The following is a 13,214-nucleotide window of genomic DNA, read 5'->3' on the forward strand; positions in this document are numbered from 1 at the left end:
CGACAATGGTCGTGCCGCTTTCTGTCCGTAGTTGACAGACGCATTCGATTAGTCTTCCACCTGGCCTGGTTCCTATAGCCAGGTCACCTGTCAATGTCTGATTGGTGCATGTAATCAGTATGTGTTTAATATTTTTATGTGTTTGTGTATGTGCCATATGGGTGTGAGCTCTTCTATATATGCACTTCATTCTAACGCTGTATGTTATGTAACTTTTATGAATATTGATACCTGTTGTACATATTTTCTAACATCTTCACCAAGTCTCGTAAATTCTGTACCTATATCATAATGTACATTGTCCATATTGTGATTAGTGCATTTATGTAGTGTATGTATAGTTATTAGTACAATGAACTATGGATATCCTACGAACTTGGACACTTTTGTTTAAGTGTGTAAAGTATGTTGTGCTTTGTCCTTTGTTTGTTATTGTGCCTGTTATACAGACACTTGTCTCTTAGGTTTGTTGCGCCCCATGAAAATAAACGTTTTCTAAACACCCAATTCAAGCTTTCTGATGGGATTTCCTTATAGTAGCCCCGGGACGGCTTTAAGCTCTCCCATAGTAGAGTACCAAGTACTCTAAATCGTTAACCACTTCTTCTAAACACACACTTTTTTCTCAACACAACTTGTGATCATCCGTTTGCTCGGCCCACCAGGACAGCTTTAAGATTTCCCATAGTTATCTACTCCATATTGTAAATCTTCGAACATATATTTTAGACCCCCGATCCCTCGATGATGGCTTCCAGATTCCCCATAGTAGAGTACTAAATGCTCTGATTCGTTAACGACTTCTCGTAAACACAAGATACCGAAATCTGTGAGGTGCGAACGTTTAACCGAGAGACCCGTGAGAATCTAAATCAGATAGCGTTTCTGGGCATCTCTGAGGACGCGCACAACGTGGCTTTAAGCAGGACGAATTTCGCAATGCGAAGAAAAAAAAGAAAGAAGACACAAATAAAGATGAGTGAGAGCAATTGTGTTTCACTGACGTAAGGATAGAGAATAGCCTCGCAGATCTATCTGAACGCAGCAAACAATTTTTCCTGGATATATGAGGTGACAGGGCGAGGTAGTACAACCACCGATTAGCTCTGTTTAATCATACCTTGCTATGTCAAGGCATCTGCGTACAATGAAGCTAAAAAAAACGGACGAATTGTTTTCATACACTTTTATTTTACGTAGGGGTTTACGAAACAATTTACATTGCTGTCGAAGGTATTACATTTTTTTTGCTTGCTTGTTAAGGTAAGATTGAAAAGAAGGGTACATCGTTTTGCACAAGAAACGCAAATAAAAATATTATTAATGTGTAATGATCTCTCTCGCATTGTTAAAACGGTATAGTGTTCTCACAAATCTCAGTTGCACAGATTTACTACTGAAACATATCTTATTTTTAAAATTACAATAAATATACGACATTAAAGGACGTATAGAAAAGAGTGGCCGGAGAAAATTGCTAATCTATTAGACAGAAATTAATTAAGGCAGCTCATCAATATGAATGCCAAGCGTGGCGGAAGTACGGGGCTTGGATGCAATTTTTTGCTTCTTTTCGCTTTTCTCTAACTTTCCTCTTGCATTTCTTTCCTGTTATCCTGGCCAGTTTTCATGTCTTTTATCTCGCAATTCCGAGTGATTTATACGTGCTTCCTTTTTCGTTCATTTTTTTTCTCTTTCTATTGACCGCGAGGACACACCGTGACACCACCTACGTGATGACGTCAATCATAGGATGCCAGGAGGTGTGGTCTGCTAGAACACAGCATTTCCTGCGCTTTTGCTGTGAACACCGTGCGTGATTTCCTTTCTTTTGAAGCTCAGTGCCTAATGAAGCGGTAAGACCTAATAATACGGGCAAGCAAACTACGAATCAGGGCGCCCGGTGGCACTCTCGTGTCTAATTTACATCGTGAAATCGCGACTGAAAGCTGGTGCAGAAATGGATGACGATGCAAGCAAGGCGAGATCACGCGTACTATCTGTGACGTCAAAACGATTGCAGCGCTGGCCTCGCTGCAGTGGAGGCCCTCGCGGCCAATATCTCACTTGCTTCATTTTTCGCTTTTTACACGTGGATCTCCTTTTTTTCTTGACTGACATTAGAAATGGTCAAACTTTATATTATCATTATTGGCACTCGAAGAGCAAGAGGAAAAGACGCATTAGAATTATCATCATGCCGCCCGGTTCTTGGCCCATCCCCCTTTGTGGGTAAGCGCCATCCATCAGAGGTCATCAGCATCAGCATCAACAAGAGAAGGAAACTTCTGTTAGGCGATTGCGCTAGCTGAGTATGCGACAGCTGACTACGCTGTACGTGGTTTATGCTTGCGTTACGCCAAGTGACAACGACAGCAGCCCTCCCCTGCCTTACATGCTCCGCACCTAACGGATGCAAGCAAAGTTTGAGCATTCGCCGACGGAAAGCGCTCTGGCAAAGGCCGGAACACACGCGCAACTCAAACAAGAGCCGCAGGGATAGACAGGTCTGGCTACAACACAGGAGTAAATAATGATAGTAATGATTGCTGGTATTTGATGTCCCAAAACCGGCACATGATTAAAGAGACGTATGTTGTGGAGGGCTCTAAAGATTTCAACCACCTGGGGGTCTTTAACGTGCACCCGAATCTGAGCACACGGGACTACAGCCTTTCCGCCTCCATAAAAAATGCATCCACCGAAGCTGAGATTCGGTCCCGCGACCTGCGTGTCGGCAGCCGACTGCCTTAGCCACTAGACCACCGTCGCAGGAATTATTAAGAGCTTCAAAATGGTGGCAAAGTGGGCTTGTTGGTAGACACACACAAGTATTTCAAACAGCGCAATGACGGGACCCAGAATAAAGCACACAACACCGGTCTGTGTTGTGTGGTCTATTCGGAATCCCGTCGCCGCGCTCCTCGAAATAAATAAGAGCGCTGCTCTTAGAGCTGCAGTACTTGTGTCGTTCATACTGCTAGCCGCGTCTTATGAACACCGGAGCTGTTTAAGCTTTTATCGCAGCTGTGTCGCGTGAACAAAAAACTATTCAGCACAATTACTGAGCCGGTGACAGGCACGCGCTCTCTTTGTCCGATCCTTCAACTTTCGCATCACCCCCGGAACACGTGCGCCGATTTGTGCGACGTGGGATGCAATAAAATTGATGGGCGAGAAAGCAAGCGCAGAGAGGGAGAGAAAGAAAGGGAACGAAAAGAGAAACATATATAGAGGACATGGCTCAGATGGCCTTTTACGCATGCGCTGCCGTTTGGTGTGTGGTTACATTTAGTTTCTGCAACGCCGCAGATGCATTCCTGTCAGTAGAGCTAATGACATTCCTGTCAAAGTACACACAAAAAAGTTACCTAAAACATAACATATAACAATCACAGTACACAAACAAAATTTTAGTACAATATCACACAAAGCAAACAGGTAGAAAATGCGTATTACACATGTCACAATCTCACAACATCTAAAACAAAGCCCCATTGTCCCTAATATTTACTTTATCTTCAGGAGTTTCATTCCACTCTCTAATTGTTGTTTAAAAGAAGGTGTTGGCAAAACAAGTGTTTTTGTATGAATATTCTACTTGATTCTACTGGCATCCCTTAAAATGTTATGCTGGTGCTAAGACGTATTTCTACTTATTGATTCCTTTTTGGTGATAATATATGCTGTGCAAGATTTCTAAGCGATGTTTCTGTCTTCGAGGTTGTAGAGTTTGCCAGCCTAATGTTGGCTTCATTTGTCAGATACTTGCGAATGGGTCGGGATTTATTTATTTATTTATTTATTTATTTATTTATTTATTTATTAGAATACCCTCAGAGCCCGTAGGGCATTACAGAGGGGGTGGGTACAACATATATAACACACAAGAAAAAAAGACAAAATAAAGAGACAAGTATCAGATGCGCAAATCAGGAAGGCAACATAAGTCAACTAAAAATGTATAAGAATTCAAGCACATACAAGACAAAGATAGATAATGGAAACTGCGTATAGTTACAAGCATTGCTGAGAAATTGCAGTCTTGAATAACAAAGGGTCTGTTATTGATACAACGGAAGAGGGAAGGTGGTTCCAATCGGCGGCTGTTTTCGGTAAGAAGGCTGCTGAAAAGAATTTGGTGGGGCAAAACGGAATGGCAACCTTATGCTGATGATCAATGCGCGATGAGTGGTATGACGGTTGTGAATTGAGGTCTCGCTTCATTGATGGATTGTGAAAAAATATCTTATGAAAAAAATGCAGTCGCGCCAGTTTCCTCCGGACAGTTAAATTGGGTAGGTCAAGGTTAGATTTCATTTCTGATATGCTAGCAGTACGGGAATAATTAGAACAAATGAACCGAACTGAGCGGTTCTGAACAGATTCTAACGCGTTAATTAAATTTTGCTGCACGGGATCCCATATAGCGGACGCGTACTCAAGCTTTGGGCGAATTAGTGATCGGTATAATAGAATTTTGAGGGACAGCGGAGCGCGAGAAAAGTTGCGGCGTAAGAATCCTAGCGTTCGGTTAGCGTTATTACAGATGTAGGTAACATGCGTGTGCCAAGATAGATTGTTGGTAATGTAAACGCCGAGGTACTTATATGAGGAGACATGCTGAAGGGGAACGGCGTTAATTCTGTAGGTACAGGGGGGAGAATGAGATCGCCGGGTTATTGACATGCATTTAGATTTGTTAGAGTTGAGAGTCATAAGCCATTTATTACACCAGGTTGAGACAGTGTCAAGGTCGGACTGTAGAAATTGGTTATCATATTCATTGTTTATTTCACGGTAAATTACACAATCATCTGCAAATACCCTTATAGCGGAGTTAATGCTGTCTGGGAGATCATTAATATATATAAGAAAAAAGTAAAGGGCCTAATACGGAACCTTGGGGTACGCCGGATGTTACTTTAGAAAGAGGTGAGTTATAGCCATTAGTTGTTACAAACTGAGTGCGATTAGTCAGGAAGCATTCAATCCATTTAAGAATGTTCGGGTCAATGTTCAAGGCACTAATTTTCAGGAGGAGTGATTGGTGAGGTACTTTATCGAAAGCTTCTTGAAAGTCAAGAAAAATGCAATGCACAAGTGAGCCGCGATCTAAAGCCGATGCTATGTCATTAGTAAAATAAAGAAGTTGGGTTTCACATGAGTAACTTTTTCGGAATCCGTGCTGGTAGGGAGTAAAAAAAGAATTTGATTCTAGGAATGAGACAAGGTTGGAGTAAATTATATGTTCTAACATTTTACAAGGAACACTGGTTAGGGAAATTGGTCTGTAATTGAGAGGAGACTGTGTGTTACCAGATTTGTGCAGAGGGACCACCTTCCCCACCTTCCAGTCAAGCGGCAAAGTGGAGGTCTGAATAGATTGCGTAAAGATTAAGGACAAGTAAATTGATGAATACAATGCAGTGTTTTTTAGAAACTTTGAGTTGATTTCATCTACGCCACAAGAAGAGGATAACTTAAGCTTGTGAATTAAATTTTGCACTCCAACGGCATCAACGGTAACAGGATACATGGGTAAAAAAAAATCACGACTAGGCATTTGCGGCAACGCAGAAGCAGAACAACTTGAAAAAGAAGTAACAAAAAAATCATTTAATGCAATGCAACACTCCTCACAGCGAACTGGCTGCTTGTCTGAGTTCGTAAGCGAAATGTTTTTCTTTTTCCTAGGTTTAACAGTTTTCCAAAACTTAGAAGGGTTGGTTACAAGAATTGAGGGAAGGGTATTATTAAGAAAAACGCGCTTGGCTTCCTTGATAGCTGCTCTGTATTCGGAAAGGACAGATTTGTACACGTGCCAACGGGCTAACGAATTAGTCTGCTTTGCCTGACGGAACAACCGTTTCTTTTTATTCCGCAATTTTTTTAAGTCAGTTGAGAACCAAGGGGGGCGTTGGCGACCCTTGATAACGTATGTGGGAATGTATCGCGTGATTAAAGATTCAACTTTCCAGTTTTGTTGAACGCTGCGATCAAAGAAGCCATTAGCAAAGCTCTCAAAATTCGATTCGAGTTCACTGTTGATTGAGTCGTAATCGCCGCGTGAGTAGTCTCTTATTGTTTTCCAATTGTTTGACCGACGCCTTAAAGAACCTGTTAGATTGAAGTGCACAAAACAATGGTCACTTATGCCTGGGATATATGAAATAGAATGGACAATGTCAGGTACAGTGGTGAGAATCAGATCAAGAACATTTGATGAATTGGGGCCCATTCTTGTTGGTTGCGTTATTGTTGGTTGCGTAAGGTTAAAGTCTTCGCACAGTTCCACGAAATGTAAACTGTCGGCTGAAAGTGAGCTTAATGAACAGGAAGGAAGTGACCAGTTTATTTTCGGGTAGTTAAAATCGCCTAGAATAAAAACAGGTGTATGCGGGTGCCTTTTGACAATGTCATTCAAAGCATCATGCAGTTGCTCGCAAAACACTGGCGTCGCGCTCGGAGGGCGGTAACAGCCACAAAATATGACATTTTGATAGTTGACATGGAGGGAAACACAGACAAATTCTAAAGGTGATGCTATTACTATATGGCTAGAAACTATATAATCAGCTACGGCTATAAGTACACCACCTCCTGGCGATTCTTCTCTATCACATCTGTAAATGGTATAATTATTTTCACAATCGAACAGCTCTACACTTGCAATGTTAGGGGTAAGCCAGGTTTCTGTTAACACTACAACATCGGCGGCGCAGTCATCAAAAATTGAAGATAATGCATCCCGTTTGTTAAGAACACTTCGTACGTTAGAATATAAAACTGAGTAGTTACGATAAGTAGCCGAGGGGTGAACTTTGTTAGGATAAGAGCGTATCTTCGTCGGCATGCATAGCGGAGGACGAAGCTTCTGATGAGTTCTGCGCATTTGTATGCAGCTCACAAATTAAATAAATTTGTGAGCTGCATATTGGATTAAATAGTGATCAATCGGGCTGCCCGATTTTGAACCTCTTCTATTGTTTCCGCAAGATACTTTTGAGCCAGGTTCTAGATAAGACAAGCATAATCAATTATGAATCTTACACGTAAGAAATAAAGGGTCTCCTTTACCTTTCTTGCGGAACAATGCCAGTTTCGGCCAATTAACAAAAAAAAACCTATTCTTCTAGCCTTTGGGATCATTTGTTGTAATTTGTCTGTTTCAATGCAATGAATACGTTCAATAGATTATCAAGTATATGCAATGTGGTACTTTTTTGACTGCTTCGCCATCGGTACTGTATATGTGTACAGGATTTATGGAAATATTTTCGCAAAGCTGACGTGCTTCCACTTCGAGATACTTGAGTGAATTCTCCATGAGGAGCACCGACGTGTTACTGCAGTGTTTAGGTCCTTTTGTATTGATTCGGCGTCTGCGAGTAAAGTGATGTGACGATAGATGAGACACCCATCTGCGAAACGTTTGCGGTGCTTTTGCCACGTGCAACCCCAAAATTTAAATTGATCTCTTTAAAGGCGTCCAAGTGTGACGAGAGTGGTTGGTGCGTGTGACGTCTTAATTATACTGCTGAGCACTCATCAATATTTGTCGGAGGTGAATGCTCCTACTTGAGGGAGAGAAAGTTTAATGAAAGGAAAATTTTCTGATCGCAAGCTTGACAGTTGCTCGGGACGAGGGCAATAGCACTCGCTGAACACCTCCTCCCCCCAAAAGACAAAACGGCGCACGCCTAAGGCGAGGGTGGTGTTTCTGGTTTGGCATCGATCCAGCAAGCCAATACAGAGGCAACACATAACCAATACAACGCTTTATTTCCCAGGAAAATACGTTGACTAAGCCAGAATAAACGAATTAACACCGCATATAAACGAAGCGGTGACGCCTTCTCTCACGACTGCCGAACGACATGTCGTACTGGCAGCGCCGCGTCTGTCTTTCTGCTCTTTACACGCCATTGAAGTTCTACTTTATCATTATTGTCTTGAAAGCTTCAGTGGCAAACTTCAGTGTCAAGAAGAGCCTGCTGCTACCTGAGAGCCATGACCCTCTAGAGATGTTTCTGGCCTTGCTGGAGCGTCGACCACCGCTCGAAGTAAACCGGCTAGCGGCGTTGCATCCCTGGGGGTCATAGCGCGTTCCAAGCCTGCCAGGGTAGGTGATGCCAAAAACTAATGGTGCTTAATGAGGCCATGCGTTTTTCATTCGGAGATGTGGACGCTCTTCCTCTCCTTTCAACCACGAAGGACACGGGAAGCATGGTGCTCGTCCACCATGAAGAAGCCAGACATCGCCTGCCATGACAGGGTGGCCGCGTCCTTTGTTGGATGCAGGTCGGACGTGACCCGGTGGGGACTCTGCCCTGTAGGAAATGCGGGCAGCCGCGTCCGTCTTCTTCATCGTCGCGGTTGTCGTGGAAGGAGGTCTAAAAGTCCTGGTGCGGCGGTTGAAGTCCTGGCCAGTGGTCGGTAGAGGGATGCCTTCGCAAATTTCCAGGACCGGCAGAGAAGGGTGGAGTGGGTACTCCAGCACAACTACTTGCTTCCCACTCACGACCTCGTCCGGCAAGGCGAGAGCCTCCGTTTCTGAGTTTTCACTCGCAATGACTTCGTCTTCTCCCGTGAGGACATCGGACTCACCGAGGCTTGGGGTTCCCTGCTGTCCGATGATGGTGAAGCTTTGATGTTGCATATCGGCGTCGTTATGGGGGTCTCTAGAAAATGATTACTTGCAGAAGAGCGCTAAGAAACAAGATGGTCGTGCCGCGTTTCGGGAAAAGTCGCACCGACGCTCACCTTGATCAGCTTCGTGTTCCTTCGTCTTGAGATGGGCGAAAAGTTTTGGTAGGCTTGCTTGCGTGTTTGATGATGGCGCAGGCTGGCCCTCTTAGGACGACCCCAGAACGGCAGCTTCGACTCAATTCCGTCCTTCTGCGACGCTTCGGAACAGCGAAGATGGTTGAACTGCCTCGAAGATGCTGACCACGGCTGTAGTAATTCGAGTACGAGCGAAACACGGTCAGGAAGCGCTCATGCTAGCAGCAAGATTCCGGTAACGGACGCAAAATGACTTCAGCGTGGGCATGACGTGGACCAGCGACTTCACGGAACTGGAGCACGACTGCGCGTTCCAAGAACGAGCCAGCGAATGCTCACAGTGTTGTTGTTGTTGTTGTTGTTGTTGTTGTTGTTGTTGTTGTTGTTCTCCTATTGTTAGTGGCGCATACCCACTGTGGGGGATTGGCCAAGAATCGAGTGGCTTTAAAATTTACTGTTCAGATTTAGAATGATGGAGGTATAACAGAAAGATTACCGATAGCCTATAGGCAAGTGTGGTGCTTATTGTAATGCATACAAATATTTACATAAACAAATTTATTCTTAGAATAGAGCAATAATCTGATTTTATACGTATATAATTATGTGGACATGTTAAGATAGTGAAACTGGTTAATTATTAAACCTATTAGTTTCATCATTATAGTCCCGGACGGCCGCGCATACTGTGCCATTAGAGAAACCAGAAATGGAAGCTCCAAAAGACAAAATGACAGGCAGAGATAAGTCCATACCAATGCCACGCAAACGTATTTCTAATAGGGTTTTTTGTAATGTTTTAAACCGCCTGCAGGTCAAAAAGAAATGGTCTATTGTTTCCAGTTCATCACAGAATGCGCACAGTGGCGAAGGTGCCTGAGCAGACCTGTGTTTATAAAAACTTAGATTTGGTACTCGGCAACGCAGCCTTGTGATAGCTACTTCTTGTTTTCGAGTGCGGCAAAAGTCTCTTCGCCAGGGATATAATAAATGGCGATATTCTGTAGAGTATCTTAGTGCTGAACTTTTAAAGACTTGCATAAGCGCACGTCGGCGGAATCGAGCAGCAGTCACATAAGCGGATGATGGACAGAGCGGTAGAATTGGTTCGCTGATTGACGACTTAGCTAAGGAATCGGCTATTTCATTCAGAAACAAACCTTTATGTCCAGGCACGCAAACTAATCGCACTTTTCTCAAATGCACAGGGACTAGTGCACGGAACGCATTGTTACGTGATTATCAGCACCAACAGAAAGTGCTGCACAGAGAAATAGGGAATCTGTTATTATGACAGCTGATGTAATTGCTGTATCTAACTTGTCTAAGGCGAGCACTACTGCCAGAAACTCAGCCACAAAAACGGGTATGAAATCGGGTAGTCGAAGGGAATAAATCTAACTTAAAATCGGGCTGAAAATACCAACGCCTGACTTTTCGTCGTATTGCGATGCGCCTGTAGCAATAATAACGTTCGTTGTAATACGGCGCAGGTGATCTTGTAGTAAACCATCCAAAATATTGTGGGGAAGTAACTTGGCATTATTAGGAAAAATGTCGTCGAATTGAATTTCCACCGGGGCTGAATTATAACGACTCGGCATGATGTCACATATACGTACGTTTAGAGGCTCCAGTAAATTTTGCACAAATATAATTTGTGGCGTGTGAAATCGCGGCCATCTAGCAGCAAAAAATGATTCTGGGTTGGAAATAAACACTGTTTCTGAATGTCGTAATGGTGATTCATTAATTCTTAAGAATGTCTGAACAGTCAAAAGGCGAATTCTACAAGAAAGCGGAGGGACCCTCGATTCGAGATACAACACATTGTTGGCAACTGTTTTGGGAAGGCCAAGCCATAAGCGCAAAGCTTCTCTTTCCAGAAGATTTAGGAGGCCGCAACTTGTAAGCTGGAACTCCAGAGAAAAGCACACAACCCAATTCCAAAATGGGACGAACATACATGCGATATATCATTACCAATGTGTCTCTTCTCATACCTATGCGGTATTTGCTTAGCCTACGTAATATGCCGATTGCCCGCACACCTTTTCCAGCGATATATTCTATATGAGGTCGCCAGTTAAGCGATGTGTGATAAATCACTCCAAGGTATTTAACAGATTCCACCTGTGGTATATCCTCATGATGGTAAGACAGAGAGATGTTCACAGAGTATTGCAGCGGGAAAACAAGGAGGACACATTTACTTGGATTAAGTAAAAAGCTGTTGCCATCGAGCCAGCTCTCCAATATATTAAGGTAAGTCTGCAGCCGTTCATATAAGGTCTGAATGTTATCTGTCATTGCAAAAAATGCAATATCGTCTGCATAAACATAAGTTGTTATATCCTGTTTACGTGGGATGGTGCTCATTAGTAAATTAAATATCACCGGGGAAAGCACCGAGCCTTGCGGTACTCCCCTCGTTTAGGTATGAGTAGATGATGAAAACCCATCTTTAAAACAATAAAATTTCCTGTCTGCGAGAAAATTGTGAACCCACGCTACTATGTATGATGGAAAATCAAGGTATTCTAATCGATCTATCAAAATACAGTGCTCCACGCTATCATATGCTTTAGCGATGTCTAAGGTAACTAAAGCAGCATATTTTTTATGTAGCCGAGCTAATTGAAGCCTACTTTCTAAGTCAACGTGGGCATCCCAAATTGAACAACCAGCCCTGAACCCAATTTGACAGGGACTTAGAATAGACCTCATGGTAATAAGTTCATTAATTCGTATATTGATGATTCTCTCAACCAATTTCACTAAGTTTGATGTCAGTGCGATCGGCCTTAAGTTATCCAACGTGTATGCATCATTTTCATTTTTTAGCAACAATACAATTTTGGCAAGTTTCCACTCTGGAGGTATCCTTGCATTCCCTAAAGAATAATTTACTAGTTCTAGCAAAAGATTAGGCGATTCCTGGAGTAAACATTTCAACATAGAGTTCGTAATCCCATCTGGTCCGGGAGCCGTGCTCGGTAAGCATATAATACTGTCTGATTTAATTCAGCTAAATAAACTTCTGGAAATTCATGCAAGTTTACCAGAACGGACTGAATAGCCGAAAAATTCGCAGTGAAGCGGCGTTCTAAACCTTGCGCTATGTCTTCTAGAGAGGTGTTCATTTCTACCGGCGTCAAGACACATGACTGCAACGTTAAAGGTGCTGGTAGTACTTTTCTTGTCCGAAGATAAGCGAACAAAGCACGCTTATTTTTTGATTTAGAAAGATAATCAAAATGTCTACTGTCGTATTCTTCTTTCGCGCGGTTCACTGTACGCTTAAATGCGCCAGCAAGGAATTGATAGTCTTTCCAGTTTGTTGGGCTCTGAATAAGAAGAAGTTTTTTCCAAGCGGCTTTTCGTCTTCTATAATCGCGCGTACACTCATCGTTCCATCAACGAGAGGAGAATCGTTTATTGGATGGAATAGAAAATTCAGAATTTTTTCTAGATCCCTCCAGCATTGAACCAATCGTAGATGCAATCTCCTTAGTACTGGCATTTCCAAGCTTGGAAATAGCAGAACGGAGGCAGGCTTGAATATTGCTACGGTTGATGTATGTGCGTTTTGGCTGATCTAAAGTTATTGTTGGACAAGTAATGTCAAAAACTACAGGAAGATGGTCACTGTTAGTTGCCGAATCCAGAATAGCCCATGACCAAATCTTGATTGCATTGGAGCAAAACGTTAAATCCAATACTGAGCTAGTTTGACCTCGGACAAATGTTACATGACCTTTATTCAGACAGGAGAGGTTGTGATCAATAGTCCATTCCCACAGTCGCCTACCACAAGAATCTGTCCTTATACCCCAAGACAAATGATGTGAATTAAAGTCTCCTGTGAGTACAATTTCCTTTCTACATGCTACCAAAACGCTGTCAAGATAACGCGTGCTTTGCACACCGGAGGGGAAGTAACAATTTACGATTGAAAAAGGGTGGTATGCGGGGAGACACAAGTCTAATGCTAATAATTCACAATCCAAATCTAACATTCTGAAAGAAATTTTTGCCCTATGTCATAATTTACTTGATACAAGGATAATTAAACCACCACCACGTGATGGGCGATCTAATCGAAAAGAACGAAAACCTGCAAGATGGAAATTTTTATCTGGTGTAAGCCAAGTTTCTTGGAGAATTATATCGAGATTAAAATTATTGCAAAAGTAATGTAAGTCGGTTGAGGCTGAGAATATAGAACGGCAGTTCCACTGCAGTACCCTCAACTGACCTATGGTGCTGAGCGCACCGCAGAGGCGCATGTCGCGCCCTTGTTAGCATCTTCACGCGAAATAGCTGATTCATTTCGTTTAGATTTAGACTTGAGATCGGTGAAGATAGAGGATCTGGTACGTTTATTAGTTCGTATACTGAGTTCCATATCTGTATCAGTACTTGTA

The sequence above is a fragment of the Rhipicephalus microplus genome, chromosome 7 (assembly GCF_043290135.1).
Source record: "Rhipicephalus microplus isolate Deutch F79 chromosome 7, USDA_Rmic, whole genome shotgun sequence".
NCBI lineage: Eukaryota > Metazoa > Arthropoda > Arachnida > Ixodida > Ixodidae > Rhipicephalus > Rhipicephalus microplus.